Source organism: Heliangelus exortis, chromosome 1 (genome assembly GCF_036169615.1).
Source record: "Heliangelus exortis chromosome 1, bHelExo1.hap1, whole genome shotgun sequence".
Taxonomy (NCBI): Eukaryota; Metazoa; Chordata; class Aves; order Apodiformes; family Trochilidae; genus Heliangelus; species Heliangelus exortis.
In genome coordinates this window covers 168,345,130-168,372,069 of record NC_092422.1, presented here as the reverse complement: position 1 = coordinate 168,372,069, position 26,940 = coordinate 168,345,130, and positions in this window count along the sequence as shown.

The window sequence follows — 26,940 nt, the reverse complement described above, 5'->3', positions numbered from 1 at the left end:
TACTGGGCTTTGTGAGTAGCCTGATAAGAATTTTATTCAGGTCATTTATCTCATACTTTGTGAACACAGAAATCTGGAGTCTTGCGATCTGAGTGAGAACCATTTCCTAGAGAACATTTCACTTCCTTGTTGCCCATTGACAGAACCAGTGGCAAAGGGCACAAAATGAAACACAGGAGGTTCTCTCTGAACATCAGAAAACACTTTTCCACTGTGAGAGTGTCTGAGCATTGGCATAGGTCACCCAGGGAAGTTGTGGAGTCTCCATCCTTGGAGATATTCAAAAGCCATCTGGAGATGGTCCTGGGCAGCTGGCTACAGATGGCCTTGTCTGAGCAGGGGGCTTTGGACCACACCACATCCAGCAGTGCCTTCCAACTCCAATGAACCCATGACTGTGGGGTGCTGTAATTTTCTACAGGTTGTTTTTCAAGACTCCTTAGTACTATAATGTTAATATCAAACTTCTATGTAATGAAGACACACACTGATACTACTAAGATCTCTTGTTTCTCTTCTTAAAAGATCACATGCCCAAGTTGCACTGAGTCAAGCTGTCCTGCCACATGACCTTCCTTTTTCCTGCTTCTCCCTTTCAAACTGCCTTTGTTTGCTTGCACTAACTTGTCACATTTTATTTTCAGATCCTAAAATGTTCTGTCCAGGACCTACTTCTCAGATTGTGTTTGAACAGCAGGTAGAACTGGGTGCCCCTGGCCTGACAAGCTACTGCCAGAAAAGACGGCGCTGTTACTAAATGCCACCCTGCTGGGCATATTCTTGAAATCAAAAATCTTCTCTAATTTAAATGTAGACCTTCAAAAAATAAAAAATGCTTAAAAAATAATTAATCCAGTCTTTTTGTAAAGGCATGTGACTCAGCTGCACTGAATTAGAGTCAGGTTTGCACCTCCCTGCCTCTCAGCCATGTTACATCAGGAATCATAGGGGCAAACACTGTTTTTCCAAGGCTTAGAGGCTATAGAAGCATGGAGTTTAGAATGAGTAATGAAAGTAAAGCTGTGTTAAAAAGTTTCCTTGTGTTATTACTTGGCAGTTCATTAAGATATAACTTGTTTACCTGCTGCAGCCTGCACACCAGATTTAGCTCTCTGCAGGAATCTGAAGGCATTTAATGTGCAGAAGCTGTGAAACGCGATGGAAAACAAAACACTTCTGCTTCATGCTTTTATGAAAAGCAAGGTATTTAAACAGTGACTGAGAGCCTGCTCATCCCTTCCAGACTTTTCCCTGTGGCAGATACAAGCGTGGCACAGAAAAGCAAGAAAACAGATCTGATGACCTTTTCCTACTGGCAGGCTGGGAAACATGGTAGGTTTCTTACTCGGCTCTTTGAGCTTTCTGTGAGATGCTATAATCTCCTCTGCCTTGCTGCCACTGCTGAAACAAACCCAAATTCATCTGCATTCTTGTGCTGCTCAGTAAAACTCCAGTGATGTAATGTAAGAACACTGACTTTTAATTAAAATCTCAATTTTCAAGTAAGTTTCACAGTTAATACATGGTGAGAAATTCTGATCAGCTACGTTATTTTGCTGAGAAGAATGAGTTCAGCTGTCATCTTAATCACCTTTGAAGCAAAAAGTCACAGCTTCACTCCTGAAAAATGACTTTGCTGAACAATAAGTATGTCAGCTGCCCACCCCAGGAGTTCCCCATTTGGAGGAAACATCCAGTGTGTGAGAACAGGAGAGCATCCTGTGTTTAAAGATTTTAAAAGCCCATGATGACAGTGTGATATAGCACACAACAAATTGCTATTTTGTAGTATACAATAAATTGTTGCTTAAGGTGTTCCCATGTTATTTGTTTTCTTCACTCTGTTTTTTTAGGCCTTTGTGAGCTCATCCCAACAGGCACACATGGGACATTTAGTGACTATCATTAGTCCAAGGTCCTCATGATCTAGGGAAACATTACCCACCCTGTCATACCAAGGGGCATGAGGTGTCAGAGCCCAGATCTCCAGCTGGAACAGCCAGTCTGCAAAAGCAGAGACTGCTTGCAGAAGTACAAGAATTTGCATCTGCACATCCAGAGAGTGAACAACTCATCTGAGGTTGCACAGAAACTCTGTGACCCAGATGGGAACTGAATTCAGATTTCTGAATTGAAGGCTCAGGTTCAGCCTCCTCACCTGCTCACAGTGCCTATAAATACTATTAAATATTTATTTTGCCCATTCACAAGTGGTGGCAGTCTCAGTAAGGATGGTTGGATGCACATGTCAGCTCCAGGTGGCCCTTCAGGAGCAGGCTCAGTGAACTAGGACTTTTCCAGCTCAGCCACCATTCTTCCATTATTTTTCTTTTTTTTTTTTTTTTGACTGTGTTGTGGTTGACTGCTCCCCCAGCCCAGGCTTTTCAACATTTTCAATGAGTCAAAACAAAGCAGTTCTGGACTGCTTGCAACATTTAATTCACCTTAAATCATTTGGTTTCACTTTGGGGTATCGTAAATAAAACCCCACTGGCCAAATTCACAAGAGGAATGAGGTAATCATGAGAATCTGGTATTAAAGCAGTTCCTCCCTCCTGTGTCCCAGATTCTAGTGCTGGACATTCAGAACATATGTGGGAAACCTTGTGTCCGATTGTCTCTTTGTTTGGACCACAGCAGGATTTTTAACCCCAAGCTGCCCTACTCAGAAAATATTGCAAGTGCTAAGCTGTAGTCTGCACTGAGGCAGGGGTCTCATGGCTCTTCTGTTGTGGCTGGACCACTTAATAATGAAAACATAAATATTTAATGCATAAAAAAATAATAATCATAGGTAAACTTCAGCTTTTTGGTTGCTGTTGCAGTGAATGTTTATTTATGAATAGGGTTCAGCAAGAGAGCAAATGAGCTACATGACCCATTGCCCAGGCACCAGCACCACAGAGCTCCCACTGGATGTGGTGCATCTGCTTATGGTTCTGGTGTTTGCCCTACATAACCTGACAATGCAGCCTTGGAGTGAGAGTGGGAAAATGGACCATTGGATCCTCTTTTAAATTTAAACTCTAGGAATTGAAACCAGAATTTGCAGATAATTTTGTTGCATTCAAAACTACGATTTTGTGGTAAACTAACTATTCAGCAACCAAAGTCATCATGAGCCTCTAGCTATACCACTGCTTTTAAAACAGAAGGCTGACAGAAAGCAGCAATGTCCACCAAAATGTAACACCCTGGGCTATCTCTGGCCCAGTGTTTAGTTAAGCAAAAGAAATTTTAGAAAACATCACCCAAACTTACAAGATACAGATGAAGGGGAAGGTAATTGTCAAATGTTGAAGGATACGTTTTCCATTTCTTTCCCCTCACCTACACTTCCCTGCTGGACGACTGAGAAAAATGAGGTTTCTAGATCATAATCTGCAGCGAATTTCTTATAAACCCTTGGATAGGTTTCAGTTTTTAAGATTGCACTGAACCAACTGTTATTTTTCTGAACAAAGAAGGAAAAAAAAATCAAAAGCTTTCAACTAGGTCATGCTAGTATTATCATGAGTGAGTGTGAGTGGTATCATTTCACACATACTGCATCTCTCAATTAAGGAAAATGCCAGACTTCTGTTAGCAAGACAGCTGGTGGTACTCAGTGACTAAATATAGTACTGTCATCACCTAGGAGCACAGCCAGGACATTTTAATGGTTAGGACAACTGATATTTTGGTTTAGTTGAAACAATTTTTAATCATATGTTATTATTTCAAATAACTAATGTAAGAAATCAGTGAATGAATGAATGAATTTAAAATGTATTTTACTTATTTTATTTATTAAGTTAATTGTCAACTAATATGCAACTGATTTTTAAAGAAATTATATGTATTGTGTACATCGGGGCTAGAAAAATCAGCTAAGTAAATACAGCTGGCATTCAGCTGATTCTCTGATTGTCTGTAAATTAGATAGACTAAACTCCTTCAGACAGTTTTTTTATTGTGTGTACAGTCACTGGATTGGTGGGGCTTGGTTCCTCTGAGGAGTGATTATTAGGGATCACTCCATTGCACAGGAAAGGCAAATATATGTCTCTCATCTTAAGTGAAGGCCGATCCGGTTCACCCCATACTTGATGAAAATTCTTTAATCTGCAGTTACAGCTGGATCAGGTCCTAAATTTTGGCAGTTCCCAGGGAATTTACCTTCCTGAAATGTCTTACAGGCAGAAGGAGAAAGACTGCTGGGTTCTCACCTCTCCATCAATCTCTGGGGCATTTTACATTTTTGTGTGATACACAATTAAGGATTCCTCAGGATGAATAGAAACAGCTTTCTGCACATGATGCTGCTGTAATTTTAAGTTCCATGTGCCTGAGGTTCACAGACAAGGGCTGGGCTCATAAGTAGCTTAGGTACAGAAATGAAGTGTCTGTTTCTTCCCTCTTTCCAAAAAGGACTGGGTTTAGGTCTCGTTTAGTTATGACTGAGTAGGTATTTCAAAATATTTATGAGCAGTTTTATCGCTTTATTTCTGCTGCCAGTTCTAAACAATAAGGGCCCAGAACACCACCTTTGTTGGCGTTTATATCAATCCACAGTTGTCTAAGGATGTACAAGCAGAGGTATCACTTCTGCAGTCAGTAGTCCTGCTATGTGTTGAATTTGAGCTGAAAAAAGATAATGCTAGAGAGCTTTCCCGAAATGAACTACCAGTTTACACCTGTGCATCCATAATCTTTCATTACCTTCCTTAGCCAGAGCAATGTAGAGCATTTAAACATTAAGAATGAGTTGAAAACTTTGTTTTGTAATAAGAAAAATGGCATGGAATCTAGAGAGAAGGGATTTCATACATTGTTGTGCACTTGTGAGGAAAAGCTGTTTATCCACACAGTCAAGATAATGTGGGCAGCAGCAATGCAAATTTCCTTCTTGTTCTCTTGGCAAATATTCTCTCCAGCCTCCCTACAGCCATGGCCCTTGCAGGACTGTTTTTGCCTTGGATCCCCACCTGGGTGAAGGCTAATTCTAGCAGGGCCACCAACAGGCATGCCAGAGCTGATCACTTGTTTCAGTCACTCCTTACTTCAAATGTTAACCAAGAGCTGGTGTGTATCTAGGCGCAGACCTCAAGTAAACAGAGAGGTGTGCCTATGCTTTGTTCTGGTGCTACCACTCACTGTATTGTTTGCATCCAGCCAAAATGGCTCAGCTGAACTCATAAACTCATATTTTCCTGAAGGCAACAACATCACTTTGCATCATCCTTCTGCTGTCCTTCTCCTGTCCGTCTGTCCTTAGCTGTTAGCTGGTGACGCAGCTTCCCGTCTTTCGGCACTGGGGGAAACCAAAACTGTACTGAGCTTTGTAAGGCCAGCACAATTCTTCTCTGCATTGCTCTCTACCAAGGGTATTTCTCTGACCTGACTCATTACTGGAAAAATATTACTCTGGAGGAAACTCTTTTTTTCTGCTGCCCCAGTGCTGTTGTGCTGGCTGGAGGGAGGGTGGGGGGTGGGAGTGCTGAGCTGTGCATGCAGCTCCTGACATCTGGGAAGCACCACATCCTGCTGGATGCAGAGAGCCAAGGACCTTGGCTCCTTCTGCTCCTTTTCTCTCTTGCCATTGCAGCTGTAGGAGATCCCAGGAGATTCAATATCAATGCTTCAATATCAATGCTAGACAAGTTTGAGTTTAGATTATTCTGCTCGAATGGTTTTCAAGCAGACATCTATAGCAAGGAAAATTAACATAACCCTCTGCTGAAAAGCACTATTTCTCTCTCCCCCTACCCCCACATTTACTCTTTGTTAGTGGACAGCTTTTGAGTTATTATTACTTCAATAGCCCCACAGTTGCTACAAAACCACAACACTGTTTGCAAATGGTCTAATAATTACCATAATAATGAATAAATCTATTCTTTGAGTGATACTACTAGGCATATCACTCTTTTTTTAAACTCACTGGAACTGATAACTTACCAGTTTTAGTCAGTAAATCATTATAGTCTTTCTCATTTAATATGAATTTTTGCCTTTACTTCTATGCTAGATTTGTTATTTTACATAACTTCTTTTGAATGGAACAGAAAGATATAACCGGGAAGTATTAATTTGTGCTTGAAAGGTATATTTAGATTTTTTCTCTAAAATGAGCACACACTGTGACCTAGTTTTTATAATCAGAGAAAGCAATAAACACCAGATCTGAAAATGTGGATTGAGCGAGATAGTATTCTAACTTTTAAATTATTTTTTTAAATATAAGAGATTATTTCACCTATTTACATTTTGCTAGAGGCTGAGGGGAAAAAAGCATTCATCCTGAGTTCAGAGAGTCTGCTTTGCCAAAAATGAAGCCAAGCACATTAACACACAGGCCTCCTCAAAGTCTCAACAGCATCAGGAATACATCTGAAAGAAGACGAGCAGGTCTGGTTTGGCAGTCTGGCAGGTACCAATGGAAAAGTCCATCATCCACCAACAACCACGTACCTGCACAGTCAGTCCTACAGCCCTGAAGCATCTGCACAACATTTCCAATCTCAGGGGCTGAGAACCTCTTGGTACTGGAGCCCTTGTTGGCTCTGCTAGGGAGGAAGGCAGACACAGGAACGCAGAGATGAAATATACTGCAAAGAGGACTTTTCTACACAATATTAAATTTGCCAGCACAAAATTTTACAAGCATAACCTGGACCACCCAAAAGCTGTAGTGATTAATCCAGAGATCTCCCCTGTCCTTTACATGATTACTTTTAAATGTTCATTCATTGTGATAGACTTTATATCATTAAATATAGCCACATGGAGCATGTTTGTAAAATACATGCGTAGTCTAAAGCATACATGCAATCTTAAGGCTTGCTTCTCTTGTTACAGAGTGCTCCAGACATAAACTCCTTTTTTTCAGGAATTCAATGGTTAGATGAAGAGACCGCCCCAAAGTTGAAAACCTGAGACTTAAATGCAGACTTGTTTTTAATTTACTAGACTGAAAATCACTTATCTTAAGGGGCACACAGACAGCTATATCTTTACAACAGATTTTTTGGCAGATATTTGGTTAACTCTTGTAGCAATGGCCTTTTTGAATACCAGAGGAAAAAAACCAGTCAAATGGATGTAATTTATTTTAAGGAGAGGGGGGGAAGCTTCGTTTTCCACGAAAAATTCCACGACTTAACTGAATACATTAGCCTAGTAGTTACTCTGACATGAATCCACATATAAACCTGTATGTGTAAGACAACTATGAGCAGTAAAAGTAACAAGTCTGAGCTATTAAGACATCTAAGTGTGCCTTTACATAAAAGCCTTAAAGAGCTGCATGGGGAGTCATTATGGTGTATTATGTCAGGACCTCACTTATTCAACATGTAGAAATTCAGCACTGACACCATCAGCTGTGATGTAAAACTCTTGGAGACTATTTTCACAGGGCAGGCGTTCCCCAAGAGTTCAGCACCCACCAGTTCCCACGTAGGCAGCTAAATGAAGTGATGAAACTTTAAATGCTCTCAGCTTTCATGGGAGCTGGTAGATGCTGGGTGAATTTAAAAACCCAGCCCTGCTCATAGGCGCTGAAGGCTTTTGAAAAACCCAGCTTTCCCAGGGTAGTTGTGCTGTCTGCTGGGAGCCCCTGGAGGGGTGGTGAAGGGAACCAAATCAGGCACCAGTGACATGGGAAGGTGGCTGCTGAGGAGGGGGGGATGACTAAAGCAGGCTGAAGGAACATCCATGCTCTATCTGTAATGTCCATGCCATAGCAGAAAGCTAAGGAGAATTAATTAAAAAAAAATTTAAAAAGAAAGCTAAGGATTACCTGCTCTGGAAATGTTCTCTCTCAGATCACGGGATAACAATATATTTACTGTGTGAACACAGCATCTGCCATGACAGACTTTTATTCTGAATGGCTTCAAATGTCCTACCCCAGGACAGATGAAAGCCAGCAGAATTCACGGAATGCCTTTTATACACTGGTAATTTCATTTTAAAAAGATGCAAACAAAACAATGTGTTGGTTTACATTCTGGAGCTGTTGTTCAGATGTTTCATGCTATTGCTTCAGCAATAAAAGGAACATTAAGCTCCTGAGGCCAGACTGAGTCTAGCTATTTTTGGCACCCTTGGCAGGCTGGAATGGAGCAGAGGCACCTGGCTGCTGGGGAGCTGTTCTGAGAGTCTGTCCCCCACCTCTGCCACCTGCCTCCTCACTCTGGGCCTGCAGGTCCCTGTAGAGGCACAAATATCCTCATCACTGCAGGAAATTGGCTTTGTTCATGACATTAGAAGGGGAGTCCACAGAAGGAAAAGCCATCAGACACAAAGACATCGACAATTACACTGCAAGGTGGGGCCAGTACAGGGAAACACTGCTGTGTGGCTTGTCCCCTTCTCCAAATCATCCACAGACACCAGCTGGAGGCAGAAAGCAGGATGGACAGACCAACAGGCCACAAGTGCACTGTCTGGTTTCTCACGCCGTGATCCAGGTAGGTGAGCAGAGGGGTCCCTAAATGTCACTGAACACCCTGGAGAGTCCACTCTGCCAGGCCAGCCCAAAGCACCTCTCCATTCTTGTCTTTTTGGTGACATGGTTCTTTCATGCTCAGCAGTGCCCTGGGCTTTCCAGAGATGAGGGACCGACATTGCCCTTCCACCTCCATCTGACAGTTATCAGAAGAGTCTCCTGCTCAGTATTCATTAAAGATTAATTAACCTCATATTTTCTCCTGTGAAGTGCTTCACCTATTCAATTGTATCCCTATTGTAAGTCATGGTGATGAATTTTCCTTCCCTGTCATGCCCAGGTAGGTACTTACTGTCTAAATTAAACTCTGAATTTTAGATCCCAAGGTGACAAAAACATCTATGTGCAGTCTTGACTGCAGTACTGACTGAATAAGCTGCAGAGGAAATATCTCTCTGCCTGGCATTTCTGCTGGCCACATCCAGGTAGTCCTGTGGACAGTATGCAGACATTCAATTGCTTCTTGGTACTAATGTGTAACAAAGCCCCAGAAACACTGCAGTTAATACATCCCTAATATTGGGACTTTCTAGCATCTACGTGTTGTACTTTGACACTTCGACTGTCTTTTTTTCCTACAATTTCAGGGGCATATGTAATAGAATTATGTTGTGTCTGACTGATTTGATGTAATAGATGTGTGACCTGATGCATCTTTCTCCTGCCTAATATGAGATAAAGTTGAGATAATTTTTCTGTATGGTATATAAGGATTTTATTTCATGACAGTTAATCATAGAGCTTATTCTACATTCTTTATGAAAAGCCATGGAAAGGTTTGACCTCCTGAAAATTAACTGTAACTTACACAAAGAGAAATGGATCTTCTGTAGGTAAAATATAAAGAAACACAGGAATGATTACTTGGAAAAAGAATAATTAAAGAGGTTAAGGTATTTTGTTACTCCTCAAGATCTTTAATCTTGAATGATATTCTAAGAAATAGGCAATCTGAAATCTGTGATTTATTACCTTAAAAGTTTTAGGACTTGCTTCTTTTTTTTTTTTTTTCCTTCAGCTTTGTCAGGTTTTAAACTTCCACAAGGTTCTGCCTTTAAGTCTTTTGAGAATTCATAAGTGAAAGGTTCCAGTTGCAGACAGAGACACATTTTTCACACTTCCCTCCCAGTGACTTGTTTTCTGTGTTCAGGCTCCTCAGAATGAAGGGGGAAGGAATTGCAGCCAGCAATGTCAGCTCATGTTATTATTCTAGATACAGAAATGCTTTAGCCAGCATTTATATGAAACTTGGTAGAGTGTAATAAAAAAGGACTGTATCTCTTATGACTTCCTTATTTTACATGGTTGTTTTCCCAAGTCCAGACTAACAGGTGAGATTTATCTGACTTGTGCTGAACTACATAAAACTTAAGTTTCTCACTAAGCTGTCTGACCCATCTCCTCAACAATGAAGAAAAATATCTCCAGATGGTAATTTGTCCTGTTCTGAGACATCTGGGATGGATCACACTATGGAAGGGCCATCTCTGCACTGAGTGCAAAGGACTATCTAGCTGATAAACCTAACTGGTTCCTACGTTTTGTACATCTAATGCTTGAATGTTTGGTCTGATTTGGTTTCCAAGTTCAGCTTCTCATTTAGGAAGGCTCACATGGGCAGACAACATGAATAGACTGAAACCTTGGTCACAAAAGCATCCTCTCCCTTCCCAGATTTCCAAGGAGATGCCCATCATGGTGGTTCCTGCCCCCTACCATGTTTTTTTCTCGCAGTGGTGGCCACCGTGGTATTTTCTGTGTTTTTATATATGTAAATGCATATGAATATGTATTTTAGATCTGCTAAAGTGCAGAAAAGAAGCAATAAAAAAAATCCAGCAACAAACGGTGGATGTAAAAATTAATGAAAAATTGAGCTGGTTGCTGGTCTATCATTCACTAAGCAGTCTCTATACAAATGAGTTGAAATGAATTTCCTGGTATGAATAAATCCCCAAAGTCCCATGAATTTTAGTAAGAATGATTCAGAATGCTTTAAAATTCCCATTGGGAAGTGAATTAATCATTCTTCCTTATTTTCTTGTTGACAAAGTCTTCCTCCTCATCCAATCAAGGCAAGGACTACACAGTGGGTTACTAACTGTGCTCCATGAATGCTGAGTAGCACCCATCACCTGAAAGTTTGTCAAAGAAAATATTTGGTGGATCCTTGAGCACACAGAATGCATTCGAATGAAATCAGAATTTATTTGCAAGTGATTCACTGATGACAGAAATGTCTGCATTTATAGTGAGCAGCTTAGCAGTCTCCACACGCATTCATGGTTTATACAGGGTGCATCTGTCTTTTAATTAAAAAAAGGAAAGATGAATTAAGTACATAGATTTGATCAAGCCATGCCTATTTTAGCAAGGTATTGGTACAGATGGCAGCTCCCTGTAAATTGTTCTGCTTTGAAACTTACCAGAGGAATGTGGACAAACTGACATTATTACTTCCTCTAATATAACCAGATTCTGCAGTCCTCACAAATGCTCTGTTCATATGAAAGCTCAAGAAAACTTTGGGTATGTTTTTGCTGATATGAGAAGGGGTAAGAACAGAACTATAAATGTGATTTTGTGTATGTTAATTAATGTATATGAATATTTATCTTCATTGTATTATATAGGCTAGCCCAGTCCAGTCTGGTATGTGTGTTATTTTATGATGATATATCTCCCCTGACTGCACAGCATTTTCCCTGCTTGAAACTGCATTGAATGACACATATTTGCTTGAAGAGAAGTCTGGAGTTTGCATAGTCTGAATGCATTTTGAAAACATTTTGTCCTACCTATGTGGTAAACTGAAACGAAATGTGGACAAATATTTTTCCCAAAGAAAACTAGGTAGAAAAGCATGGAAGAAATTACTTGATTCTCTTCCTCTCTTTTATGATATTTATTCACCATCTGGAAGTTGTGAAGTGTTGTGACTACAAACTCTTTTTACATGATACCTGCAGTTCAGTTCTTTTTCTACAGTTTTCATGATGATGTCGATACTGGTGTTACTGATAAATCTGTGTGAAACAAATTTTGCTTTGATAATGCAGGACTCTCCTACCTGGTGATCAAATACCTGCCTATGAATGCCAGCATGTGCAAGTGCCTTCTGTACCTGGGCTGGCATTTATAAGCCAGAGCCAACTTCTGGATAGTCTGGGAAGCCACCTGATATTGCTGTCAGGACCCAGAGCACAGCTGAAGTGCTGTGACATGAGCATCAGTTCTGTGGTTAGTCCGTAATTACGTGGCTGGTTTGTGATGGAAATTGTCAGTTAAACCAAAGGGTTCTGTGGCTATTTGGGACCACGTTCATGAGGTGAACATACAGTTCAGATTCTTTATTTCTGTGCAGTAACCATCTTTCCAAAGCTGCTTTGCTAGAGTGGGTTATTTGAAGGACATCACAAGTCCACAGCATGTGCATGTTCCATGTAACCAAACTATGAACATCCTGGGGGAGTTACATGGAGGGCCAAAATCCCTGTTGGCAAAGCTCCATGGAGTCATTAGTGTTACACTAGTGGGGGTGCTGACCCCAGCCCTTGCTCAGCAATTTGCAGGCCACCTCTCCATGAGGACATTCCAGCGCTTCCAGGGACGGGAATTTGGAACAGAGAGTAATTTCAGTGGGATGAGGTTAACATTTGTTTGGTTTTTAAAGAGTTACCACATAATGTTAAAATTGTATCTTGCCTTAATGTGAAATCTTGATGCTGTGGTATCTTATGATCTATTAATCTGGAAAAAACATGTAAACCAAAAGATAATAAATGTAAACAGTGATTAAACCACAAGCATTCCTCCGAGTAAATGACAATATAATTAAATTTGAACTCCACAATGTAGATTCTTTCAGTGCATAATTGAAATTGTGTAAGACGATTTGGCAATATGTTTAACATTAACTTAAAGCAAGTAATTTTAGGCACCGGGTCTGATCTTTGTCTTATTGACATCAGTTGTGCAGCTCCTGCAGGCTGTATCTATCCTATGGCTTCTTTGTGACTTGATTCATGGCCCCACTCCTGGAGAGTCCCCTTCTGTGTCCTGGCTCCATGCTGGAAGGAGATGGGTTTGCCATCTCCAGAGCTGGGACCCCTTCAAAAGGAACCCATGCATGCTGGTGACATGGGGAGCTGCAGGTTGACCTGCTGGGAAAGCAAGAGAGAAGGAGCTTCAGAGGGGCTGCCCAGCACACCATCCCACAGCTGGCATGCCCTCCCAGGGACAAAAAAGTGTTCAGAGATCCATCTAGCCTTCTTGTCTTTCTCTGATAACAGCTGAAAATGTATCTTTGGGAACAGTATAAAAAAAAGGTATGCATGTAGTATTGCATCCCCGGAACATCACATCCTATGTGTCTGCAGACTTCAGGTTTGGAACTTGGGATCTTCAGCTTCCAGCAGATGTACCCAGGTCAGCATGCATGACTGGGAACCAGACCAGCAGATTTTTTTAGTTTTTTAGCTAATGAACAGAAACTGCCCAATTTAAGGACACTGGATGACAGTTTAAAGCTTCCTTCACCTTGGTCCCTGCAGACATCTCTCTAGACATCTTAGACAAGGGAAAAGTTTTAAAGCTCACATATCATACACTCGAATTGCCAGCTCAAGGGCACCAGCACTCCCACACCATTCCCAGGGCAATGGAGATCAAGCAAAAGGGGCACCGCTGCAAACCCAAGACTTGGTTAGGAAGAGGTCTCCAGTTAACTTGTCTGTCTTGTCCATAAAATAGACCAGGTACATGGGGCAGTCTTGGGGCAAGTATGGGCACTGCTGGCAAACCTGTACTTGCTGTTACTGCACTTCAGGTAGGCACGAGCTTGGCTTGAGGTTTATCAGTAAAAAAGGAGCTCACTGTTCCTAGATGTGCTCTAGAAAGAGGCTTGTTGGGGAAACTGTGAATTTGGGGTTTAGTGGGAGTTGCAGGGTTGCCAGGTTCTGGTCCCCAGAGTATTTGAAAATGGCCAAGAGAGAGCTGACTGGTCACATGCCAATGGTTCCTCTCTGTTGTTTCAGCCACTAAACTACAGCCTCAAGAACCAAGAGTTATATTAGGTGCATTCTTAGCATGGTGGTTCCTCAGGCTCCTCCCATACTGAGGAAAGACAGTTTCTACAAAGATTTGGTGACTGAGAGGCATCCAGGAGATCTCAGACCAATAGGCAAGCTGGGCATGAAATTCTGGATGAAACAATGAAAAATTCTGGAAATCTGTATTATGCTTTTAGGAGTTCACATGGCTCACACTCACTTCTTTAGACAATAGTTGCTTCCCAGAAGTAGGAGTTGGTAGATTTGTGAAGATGGTTCATTTTGAAGCCATCTAAAATATAGTTTTTCCAACACAAAGCATTCAAATGTTTTTATGGAGATTCTCCTCCTTCCTACATAAACCTGATTTAAACTATTGCTAGACTTATTATAGCACATGCACAGGAACAGATCACAGGTTAAAAAAAAAAAAAAAAAACAGGAAAAATTGAATATATATATATATATATATATATATATATATATTTCTTCTTACCATCTCTCCCCTTTGAGGAAGTTTTTATGCCTGTTCAAATTCATACAGTTGGGCTTTGGGAAGACATTTAAACTGGAGTCCAAAATTCTGGATTTGTCCACATGTGGTTTAAACCTTTTGATAGTTGATACTCAATGTTAATGTGACCACTCGGCATGCATAGCAAGCAGATGGCAGCTAGTGCCAGCTAGCTGGGCTTGTTTCACTTCCTTGCTGTTGTCACTGGCTTGAGAAATACCTTGGTTTTTTAAAATTATCTCTTTTTTTTTTTTTTTTTTTTTTAAAGAACCATTCACAGTCAGCCAGGGTACAAGAACAATCTAAATTTTCTGCTTATGCTTTCCAAAATGGAAGTGAAAGTCAAGTAAAAGTCTACTTATTGCTTATTTGATTTAATTTAAAACAAAATAATCAGATTATATACTTTCAGAGCACAGATTTAAATCAAGTTACTGATGCCATCAATCACAGAGGTCTAATTTTTGAGTTCTAGTTAAACCCCAGGTAAAAAAACTGTAACAATTTCTTAAGCAGTTTACACTCTCATGATTTTCTACCACAGATTTCTGCACCTCCAACCCCATTCAAACAGATTTAACTCAAGCATCACTGCTGGTGCACTCAGAGCCTGGAAATGGCTGTTTTGGAGGCATTGTCCAGTGTCCCACATGTCACAGGGGGAAAGCCTTTTCTTCTCTTCTGGGGTGATGCTGAATTCCTGCTTTCTGCTGGCCTGCTTAGCTGCTTTTTGCCTGATGCATGCATACAAAGGACTGGATTCTGTCGAGAAAATGGATTTCAAAGAAACTTTAAAGAGATGCCTGTTCTTGAAGACATGTTGCAGTATCACGGGGGCCACCTTGGATGCTGCAGGCGGCCTCGGAGCTGCTGCTCCTGCAGCTGTGCTGCCCTGGGTGCTGCAAGATGGCTCAGTCTATATTTAGCTCAGAAAGGAGACAAGAGGGAATGTGGCTGCTGTGTATGAAATACTGACTGCACCAGGCAAGGTAATTAGGACACTCCATGAGGAGGCAGCAAGAAGTATAAAGCTGAGAAGAGGCCAGACTTTTTTACACGAGAGGGAATGAATTTGTGGACGCAGCTGCCTCACGCTGTTAGCACTCAGATGCTAAAAGGACAGAAATAGGATTAGAAGAATTTGATAGGAGGGAAATTTTTAGAGAGACTTGAAATGCTAGTTTTTCAGACAAAATAGGTCTTGGTGCAACAGAAAAAAGAAAGTCTTGCACTTTTTAACCTCAGTTTCTTGCTATCTGCCCCCTTCAGAGATAAGCTCTAAGATTAGCAGTGGCAAGTCAGTGCCAAGGTGACATGTCTTATTTTCCCACGGTGATGTCTGATAAAATTCAGAGTAAATTTATGCCATTCCATCAAAACAAATATGTGGGGGAAATGCATAGAAGGTGGTGGATCCCTGTGACTGAATACTTACAGATACTATAAGACTGAGAAAACCTCACACCAACCACATTGCTCTAGCCACAATTTCGGCAGCCAATGGTTTTATCTTTCTATTTATAGTGAAGGTCAAGAAAAGCTTGAGCCACCTTTTCATATGCCTAGGAGACAGCTTTTCTTCTCAGAGTTCCCAGCCACAACATTTGTCTGGATGCCCCAGCAGAGGGGCTGCTGAAGAGAAGCTCTCCCTGTCAGTCCATCAGGTCTGGGCTGTGCTTTGCCTTGGAGCTCACATTTGTACCCCAGGCACTCTGCAGAGCTTTTCCCTAGGATTTGGAGGGGGGGAAGGGGATGAGAGGGATGGAGGAGGATAAGGTACTTGTCACCCAGGTTTAGGGACAGACTGGTTTGCCTACGTGGGCACTGATGATGGATGGAAGTGGGTTGTATGAGATGCTTTTTTATTTTTGGGAGTCCGTGAAGACTTACCCAGAGCTTGGGATAAGTGTCTCTGTTAAATGGTCTCAAAATTCATACAAGGAAATAAAACAGTATTTCTATTTTACAATAGTGATACCAGAATACTGCAAAACAGCCATCATTTCACACTCCTGATGGATATTTCTGGGCTTTGTAAGCACACTTACTCCATTTGCAGCAGTTTCTCTGTGTACTGCTGCTTTATAAAAGAAGCATAAAGATGAGAATCATCCCACTCCAAGCAAGTCACTGCAATGAGGGAAACTGACATCTGTTCAGAAGAAAAGAACTAAACAGTTCAGATGATCTCTTCCATTTGTATTAGTTTTAGGTATCAGTTGCTATGGTAGTAGAGGAAACTATTTCAAATTGTGTCCTTTTTAAATCTGCAGAATTCGTTTGTATTTCAGCAACACAGGGTGCATTTAAAGTTAGTGCCATGTATATATTGGAAATATTTTGTTTTGTAGCAAGCAGCGTCCAGCTTAATCTTTATTTTAGACTGGCTGGAGAGCTCACTGGATATTTAATTTCTAAGTAGGTTATTTCTGTCTTTAAAATTCTATCATTTAATAAGGCCAAGTTTTAAAACATATGCTTAAAGTATAAAGCATTTTAGCCATTTCTGTTTTTACTTGGTCAAAATACCCATGGAATAAGATATGATTTTACAAATGCTGCCAAAAATCCAAACCTTTTCAGTGGCTTTTTTGGCTGCTAAAAGAATAGAAGAAATTAATTGAGCCATCTGCATTTTTAAACACAGTTTTGTTCTTCAGTCCTTGCTTCCCACAAAGTTCATTCTAAGTTGTTGTAAAGATATTTTCACCTTTGGGGATTCACAGGCATCAGTCCAATGTGTATGTTTCTAATGAGTTTTTTATTATTCACATCTAACAGTCATTCACCCTTTACTGCCTCCTCCTTTACATTATGGTTATTAGGTTCTCCCTGAGAAATGGTCTCTTAGAAACAACATGTAGAAAACAAGCAAGGAGGGCCAGCAACACAACACTTGAAGATAACAGTGATGACGACGCTGAAAAGAAGTCAGCATGATAGGAAATAAGGGGATTCAGAGGTCAGCAGGGCAGGAATGAGAAGGAAATGGAGGGAGGAACTAAGTGTCAGAAGCAGCTGATAGATTAATTGACTTGCATTTTCTTAGAGTAATACTTCCTTCATCGATAACAACAGCTGAAGCTGCATCGCCTTCTGTCTTAAACCTCCAGCCTCTGTACCTGACAAATGCTGCCTGGTGACTTTGCACTTATGCTCATTCTTCATGTCTTAAACCGGCAAATATCCTGGTTACTCTATAACAGGGATGTAAAAACAACCAAGAACTAAAGGAGGAGAAACATTTGCTTCACCAAGTGACATACAGAAAATTCAAGTATTCGCTGATATCAGACCTATTTGTAACAAGCACTGGCCAGCTGAGGTTCAATTTTCCTTCTCTCATATATAATTATTTCATAAAGATTAATAATCTTTATGACAAAAGGGAAATGGTGAAGGCATATCCATGGGCTGATTCACTGCAAATATTAAAGGTTTTCATATTTTAGAGAAATTAGGTTTATTTTAAAAACAGACTTGAAAGACTGTGTTCAATAAAAAAAAAACAACAACCAAACAAAAAAACCCCCGCATTTGACAATAAACAAAAGTTTGAATAAATAAAGCAAAGGAATTTCTCAGAACAGACTGAACTACTTGCTAAAACTGGTCATCTGGTAGTGGGTAGAAAATTTTTCCAATTTTGCAATGTAATTGCAGTTTATGCACACCTCATGCACATAGTGCATGAAATAGGTGATAATCAACAGCTATTTGGGATGTTAACTGCTGAATTAATTTTTCAGGAATTGCTTGGATTGGGTCTCATTAAATAGTCTTCCTCTCTTTTTGTTGTGGGATATACAAACACTAGCATGTTCTCATAGCTGGTCAAAAGAAGAGTTTGTAGGTTAATGCAGTATTTGATAATGACATGCAGAGATCAGCTGTAAAACAATGTCTTGAACTGTAAAAGATCATAACACTGATCAAACTACATTTTCACATGTTCATCACTTTAAGCACATGCAGAATCCTTAAAAAAAGGAGTGATAAATAAGAGAGCAATAAATTAGAGCAACTGGTAGAATATTTGCAAATCCTGTTTTCATATCAGTTTCCCTCAATACCCCTCACAAAACTTTAAGAGCGTGCCCATCCTGGGACAGGCTCAGGAGGACCTGGTAATGTGCTAGATGAAATTTTCTAATGCCTCAAACTCTGATAGTAGCCTTCTGCTTAATTAATTGCTTTTAAATAGCCTTTGTAGGCTGTTTACAAATCCCTCTGATCCTGATGGGACAGGGTTTGAGGAACCCCTTGTCCCTCTGGATGCTGCTCCTGGTGTCCGCTCCCCTCATGTCTTCCCCCAGTGCCCATTGTGTTCCCTCAGGGAGATGTCCTCATGCAGTCTCTGCCTCCAGCACTGATATTAAGCAATGTATAAATTTATTCAGAATGACCCAAACCTGTAATCCTGTGAAAACGTTACCATATTAATTTGTCAAAATGTGTTTTATATAAATGCATGTTGACTGGCATTTCTTTTGTTACCTGCTACCACTTGTTATTAATAGAAACCAACAGTAGTTGTTCCCCTGCATCTGATAGCAGCTGCTGGGGGTGTGATTACTCAGGATGTCTGCTTACACTTCTAATGTGTTGTCACAAAGTCAGCCTTCTTCTAATCCTCTGCAATTACTAGATGTTCCAAAACTTACTAGGAATGATGATGAATATTAAAGAGAACCTTGTCTGGCTCTTTAAAAATTCATACATGGGAATCATCTGATTTTGTTGGCTTTAAATCTTCATTTGGAATCTGCTGCTTAGCATCCTCTTCAGAAATGGTTATAATTGGTATGCAGAATATTTTATCGTATATATAAATCTGTCTTTTCCCAACCACAAGGCCAGGAATCCTGTACTTCTGCCCTCTTGTACTAAAACCATTGTTAGTATTTCTTTTATTTTAGTTACACTTAAATTTTGTTTTGTCCTTAATCATTTTTTGTTATAGATTTTATCTTGTGTCCTGTTTCCTGCCTTTTTCACTTCCCACTGTACCATGATATTTGAAGCTGTCACCTTGCTTGCTTTTCCATCTGTTTTAATGGTTTTGTGACTTTCTTTATTGCATTTTCTTTCTAAGTTATTATTGCTTTTTAAAACCAAAATGGAACATTGTTTCTGTCTCGCTCCACTGCAGATTTTTGATGCCTAAGAGAGTTTTCTTAAATTCCTAATTAGCAAGAGTATTTCTTTTCTCTAGAAGAACACGTGGGCTTGGTGACAGAAGTACTTTTTAAGATTCATAACCATATGATCAGAACCAGAAAGGCTCTCTGGCCTTGTATGTAGTAGGAAAATTCAGGAGCACTGCACTTGGATCATGAATATATAGTTGCATATTTGTTTCCCAAGCTTGCATTGATAACATTCCTCTGCAGCTGTTCTAGGAAAGGAGGCTGAGCCCTCTCCATAAACTTGCATGCCTTCACTGCTTTGAAGTGCAGCTTTTTGATAAAAGCTTTCTGTTAAATTTCATATATAAAACCTCTTCCATAGGATTGTGAAAAAATACAGGAGTGCACACTGACCTTTATTTTATTCCTTTTTTTTTTTTTTTTTTCAAATAAACTCAGAAACTAGCAACCATCTTTGGAGGCTGGACAACTACTAAACAGTTTTTCTCAGCTACGCCCCAGTAACACACAGCTGAAGAGAAAGTCATGACTTGAAAGAAAACTGGTAGTTACCAAGTTCAGAACAAATGGAAGGACTCACTTCTCAGCATGCAGCAAGGTTCATTCATTGGTCCCCATGTCACACAGTACTGTGAACAATAATATTGTAGACATGTTCAAGAAAAGATTTGATGGATTTATGCAATAAAAGTATGATGAGGGATATATAGATAGAAAGATACCATCTCTGATTGACCAAGATGCTGAAAACTGGAGGTGTCCCAGGAAAGCACCACTGTCTACTTGCCCCATCCATATGCTTTTTCCTGGGCATCCATTGTTGAGAATTTTTGTAGGTTCAAACTGGAGCAGATGGATTTTTGGTCTGACCAGTACATCTGCCCTCTGAAATGAATCCTCCTTGAGTCAACAGGAATAGAGCAACAATTTGGACTGGCAGCAAGGCTTGACCTGCATGGCTTTTTGTTGAAATATTTATAATTCTTATAAACCAGGACAGAAATTAAAGAATAAAGGAAACACAATAACTCTTCCCCTGGTTCTTCTTGTTGTGGTTTCATTCCTTTATTTCTTGATGTGGATTCCAGAAAATTAATTGAGCATTAAGACCTAAAGAGCAGTACTTTTGGGGCTGATTATTGCACGCCTCAGCTGCTGTAATAAGGTATGAGTTAATGACTTTAACCACCTGAAAAGTGCAACAATTTCCCTGTAAATTTAGTGCCTGGAGTTACTTATTGCCTGATCACCTAGTATGCAGCTCAGGAAAAATAAGGGATTGAAAAATCCAAAACTTATTGCTGTTGTGTTTAAGAAGTGTGAAATAAAAATAAGTTTAAAAATAAATCCAGATTCTTACTCTTCCTGAACATTATTATCCTCTGCAAGACATACCTGGCAGTGAATCAGCACATTGCCCTCACGTCTGAAGTCTGGAAGCTGTTTCATAACTCGAGAGAAACCTGTGACCAATCTGTAAAGACATCCAGGCCTGAATCTGGCAGCACCACACATTGTAATGTTGGCTTTAGGTCAGGCTTGGCTGGTGTCAGGAGTGTTAATGAGCTGAATTTTGAGCATGGTCCTGCTTAGCTGTGTGTGTGCTTCTTGCAGGTCAGTCAGTGCTATCAGTAACTTTTCCTCTAGGTTCCCTTTGCAGGAAATGAGCAAAAAATCCTGTCTGCTTTGCTTGCTTTACAATAGAAGACAGAAAAAAGGGTAAGCTGAAATTCAGTGCCCCTCACATTTCTGGCACCCTGCCTCTCCTACACAGGAGGGCTATGTGGTTTTTCTCATCTAGACAGCAGCATTTATAAAATGTTGAGTGACTGGCCAGTCAAAATCTCAAGGTTGGACAGGATTGTCCCAGCAAAGACTGAAATGCTTATTTTTTGGATTTCAGACTCTTCAAGACACAGCCCATCCTTTCATCTGTATTTTTTTTACAGTGCTTGGAGCAACGATTTGTGCTCCTCATTGGAAACTGTGCCTGCTGTAATACTGTCTGTGTTTATTAATAGCAATAACAACAAAAGGCGGAAGCTAATGGAGACAAAGGATGGTGAATTGCAGTAATTTATGTTCTTTTCCCAGCTTTGTCACACACTTGCTATGTGACCTTGAAGAAGTTATTTAATCTCTTTCTGTTTTAAAGTTCCTCCGGAGACATAGGATAAGAGTGCTTAGCAAGGGTGTCGGGAGGCTTAATACAGAAGAGCCCCTCAGAATCTGCAGAGGGAAGGTGCTCTGTACACAGTAGGGATGATTGTCCTGGGGGCAAAAGATCTGCAGAGAATGTGAGCTGGTCATCAAAACAAGAAGACTCATTTTGAAAAATCTCAGACTGACCCTTTCTGCCACCTCTGTATAGCTGAGAAACAGATAAGGTGAAATGAAGGAATTCCCATCTGAAGCAACACCACAACAGGAAACATTCCCTTTAAGCAAGAAAAGGGGAAATAGCCACAAACAGCATGGAAGAAAGAACGTGCCCTGAGTACACAGACTATTGCAGTTGCCAAGCACTAACATCTCCTCCCCTTTACCCCTAAGGGGTCTTTCTGCCATCAGCACAGCTCTCTTGGCCTTAAGCAAAGGCTGGAACAAGCACTGCTGGTGTCCTTTGGACCAGGCATTCCTGGCCTTTCCCTGCCTGATGGCCACTAACCATCTCTTTCAGTGGCCACAGGTCCAGGGTGGGTGGCTGGTGAGCTCCTAAGAGCTGGCACAGCTGCCAGGCTCTCTTATCTCCTAAGGCACACTTGTGAAGGGAGCTGCAGGGGATGGGATTTACAGCATGAGGCTGAATCCCAGCCCTTGTTCTGAGAGCAGCATGGTGGTGGCAGAAACACCACCTCCTCCAGGAAGGGATATCTGGATCTGGGGTCCTGACAGTGGAGGATTAAACCACGAACAGGCTTAGATGTGATACAATCAAACCCTCCTTCTTCCCGTAACAAGTCTGCAGCTCTGAGGATCTGATTTTAAAATACCTCTGGGAGACACCGCCCTTCCTTTCTCCTGCCTTATCCTTGCTGCAAAAGCCCCTCCATGCTGTGCCATGCAGACTCAGCCTGAGCTTCCTGGCACACAGCACTGTGCCTTTCCTACTCAGCTCCTAAATCATCTCACCACTGTAAATTTTCTTTTATTGCTTTTAAAAGAATTTATTACAGAAGCACGATCCTTTCAGTCAGCGGCTCTTTCTCGGCGACACCGCACAGCAGACCCCAGGGGGTTGTGGCTCTTGCTCTTCAGAGCACAGACTCTAAAGTCCACGTGTCCTTCATGCACAGCCCCATCTGAGCACATGGGAAGAGCTGCCAGAAATGCACATACAAATCTGTACACTGATAAGTGAAAAAAAATGTCACTTGATCAAGGGAAAAGGTTTTGTGAGTTCGTTTTACTTATTCAGATGTTTCATTTGCTTCCTCAGATTTGTAGTAACAAAGAGGTTTTAGATGGAGTCCAATGAATCCCTATTTCAAATAATTTGTAACCAAATGCAAATGATATCAGTGGAAAAACTTTGCAGATTTGTGACTTTCCCAGTCAAATTTCAGTTTTTCAGATCGAAGTCTGGATTATACTTATTCAGAGATCGAGATTCTAATATATTTAGAATGCGAAATAAGTCAGGAAAGATGCACAAGAAACGCACTCAGCAATGGTTAGCCACTTGTATTCAGTGAAAAAATATCTGCATTTTGTTTAGCTTTTCCAAAGTGTCCTGTGTCAAAAACACTGCTGAATAGGAATGGTTTGGCTTCATGTGACAAAACTGTTTCAGCATTTTATAACATTTGGCATGGCTTTCAGAGAAGTAACATGCATGTCACAGAAGGCGTTTTCAGCTGGGCCATGTCACTGCTGGATGCACTGGCATTTCATTCCACTGACATCCATGCTATGTGCTGTTGAAATGCTACAAATTTCACTGGGTTTGGATTTTTTTTTGGAACTTAATCCCTTAGCGATAGTAAACATGGCATATGAGAGAATCCAGATCAGAAGTTATTTGTGCATCACTTTACATCACCCAAAACTTGCTGGATGTGCTTAACAAACTGCAGGAAGGAGGAAAAAAAGAAATCACTATTTTTAAAATCTACTTCTAATTGCTGCATTTTTCAGTAATGACAAACAAGGATGAAATTTCAGCTTTGTGATTCTGAGCAATGAATGTATTTAGTCACTATAGTTGCAAGAATAAATACTAGACTAAGAATGTGGTTGACCAGACAAGAGAACCAAGAGAAAAGCAATGATTTATTATCTGATGGAGTAAAATTTTGGCTATTTGAGGAAAAGATGGTCCAAATGAAATGAACAGATTAAGTCTGCTATTTTTATATGAACAAGATGGCTATTTCAAGAAACCCATGATCTACCCTGTATCAGATCTGTATTTTCTTAATTTTACATTTGTCATATATCTCAAAATTCATCAAAATTGTGTTAAAGGGTTCTGTTTATGACTAGAAAAAGTAATTTTTATGACTAGTAAAATAAATTAGAAGTTCAAGAGAAGGTAAAAGCTGGGTGTGCACTGCAAGATGTCTAAGTGACTGTATCACATAGAATCTTTCCCTGCAAAAGACTATCTGATTTGAAACTGAATGAATCAGCAAAGTTCCAGTTTTATTGACTCTTCTCATGGAAGACTACTCAAGCCCTAAAAACTTTATGTCTCCATTATACAATCATCCTTACTGACATAAGAATGAAAAGAGCATAAAAATGAGAGCCAAGTAAAAACCCACAAAAGTGGTTTTCTAAAAATGAAAGAAAAAAAAGTCCTTATTCAGTCTTATGCAAATCAGAATTTCAAAATTACTTTGTGAACTTTGTAATGTGTGCCTTTTCCTTTTTCCCAAAAACCCTGCTCAAGCTCTTCAGTGATGGTATTAAACAGATGTTTTCTCTGATCTACAAATAGTTTTCCCACCTCTTTGGAAAAGAAAGAAGCTCCTTTGCTTGGGGACCAGGCGTTTCCTGCCTATTTCAAGTTCTGAGATGTATTCAATCTCCTGACTCCTTTGTCGAATCTAAATACATTCTCCTAGATCTTCTTTTGGCAAGTTTAATCATTATCTGGATGATTTCCAGGATTAAGTATGTGGGGTTATAGAAATCATTTGATACCTTGAACCTGGAGAGATTCATTACCTGACCATCACTTCAATAAAAAACACTGCACAAGTTCTAAAATTTAATTTCATGCTTCATTCGTTTTTGTGTCACTGCTTGTACTGTGATACCCCAGCCTGCAGATTTGTCCTCCCTTCACAGAAACATGTGGAAAGACAACAAAATTTTGATAGGCATTTTGAGTCCAACTTTCCAGCATTTGCTGAAAAATTTGCTGAATTAATTGTAGCACGCAAGCGCTTGTCCATCTTATTTATCAAGCAACAAGTAGGTAGCAGAGGATGGTAAAGCACTCCAAGAGTGAAAGATATCCAGATGAACAATAGGAAGCCTTTGCCATCCCCTCCATAGCACAACAGATTGCAACAAACACAGCCATGGTTATACTAATCAATACATATTTAATTATTGAAACTTCCCTCCTGATTATGTCCGATCAGATTAGAGAGCTTAAAAAAAAATTCTTTTCAAAAGCTAGATAGATAAGTTTCCCTCTGGATGGATTGTCCCTAAAACAAGCAGTAATTCAGACAAAGGGACATACATCATTTTTAATTGACGAAGGATGTCCCCTGAACAGAAGTAATTGAAGCTTAGTAATAACTAATGAATCTGTAGTGCAACACCATTGTAGCACTTCTTTGGCTTGACATTGCTGAGTCTAAACTACCACTTAATTGTTCCAGTTCACACAAATATGTATTTATGAATAAACATATTTTCCTTGGGGCTTTTCTAACTTTTTTTTTTTTTTTTCCTGTGGTGAAATTTACAAAGTAAAATTTCCTTTCGGTTTTGCTACTTCAGCAGCATTTTGACTGAGGCATTGCTGGTTTTCTGAATCCTAATAAGAATTTCTCAATGTAACACCACTGTCACTACAAAGACTCTGTTTGCTGAAATCTGTGATTGAAAGTGCAAATCGAAAATATCATTCAATGTGTTGTTTTTCTTAAACCTCCTGCTGCTTCTACACATTCGTAATTTAAACCCTGTGAGCTTTATTTGAAAATATTTCTGTCCAGAAATATTAATATGCAGCAGCCTACAGTACTCCCTGCCAGTGAAATGTCTTTATCACAAATTTAAATTAATTAATTAACATTAATATTTTGACTGGAAATTCATGTTACCTAATAAGTGTTTGGTTATTCTTTTGTTACTTTCATAAGGCTTTTTTTCCTAGCCCTCTTTGCTTGAAAGTACTTGAAAAATCAATTATAGTATTACCAAATTGGTAAGACTAATTTTGAGAATCCAAGATGTTATGGGCTGAGTATGCAAATATTCTTGCTTTTCTCTAAATTGCATGTTGACAGGAGAAGGTATGTAACAATCAGTTAAGTTTGCAAGTCTCACCTTTTTTTGTTTGCTTATTTGTTTATTTTTCATGTATTTTTCAGATTCTCATATAAAAAGTAAATTAAGTATAGATTTTAAAACTCTTGTTGTGTAGGCAAAGAGTGGTGGTGATCTGGGTCATGTTACTCCAAGAACATCCAAATCATGAACTGATGTTTTATAAACATCAACAAATGCTTTATAAATGTTTTATAAACATCAACCTGGACCAACTTTGGTCCAGGTTAGGAACTTGAAAGCCAAAGGGAGTCTCTTCACAAGCAGCAGGTAAGAAACTGAGATTAGATGAATCAGACCTTTAAGTTGGCTACTTAACCTTGTGGACAGAGTGGAGAAAAAAAAAAAAAAAAAAAGCATGTCAATTTATTGCACACATCCTGCTGAACAGGCTTAAATACTGTTTGGGGCATCTCTGCTTAGTTTGAGAGAGGAAACTTGGCTTTGGTAGTAAAAAAAGTACAAAAAATATGGGTGAATTCACCAATTAATTTTTCATATGACATATGCTGGAGATAACCTGCATGTATTAGTCATACTCCTTTATTGAAATGGTATGGATTTGGAATAAAAATATTTGGCAATAAAGAGAGCCATATGAAGCAAAAGACTTCAAACTATTTGAAATACTTTTGGGCAAGACCATGGATTTGAAACCCATGGGTTTTCTGCTGGGAAGATATGGTAATAAGGGAAGTACAGGTACAGGAAAAGGTTGTTTTGCATAGACTTGAAGATCGTTTCAAGGGTCATTAAAGCACATGTTCAGTCCTGACAGGGTAGGATATTCTAAAAGTAAAATGACTGGTTTCAGTTACAAATGCATGCTGTGATTCAGTTAAAATTAGAGCACAAGAAATCACAGATGCTTGAAGTAAGATACCCAACTGCACTCCAGCCCATCTGCCAACCTCCAACATTTTTTTTGCAAGGATAAAACAAAATATACGTGAGGTAAGAGAAGTTATTCAAGGTAAGGAATGACACAGATCCTTTCCTAATCAGTCATGGCCAACACCACTTCACCATGGCTGTCACAGTGTGTAACATATCCCTCTTTCCCTCACGTTTCCAAGTCATAGGTGTGGGGCCTCTCTCACTAGGAGAGGTGCAGTTGGTCCCATGGGGACCAGCACTGCAAGGTCTTTATTAGCTGTCCTGAATATGGCTGGGGAGATGGCTGCAGCTGTTCTATAATTGTGTTATCCAATATGGGTG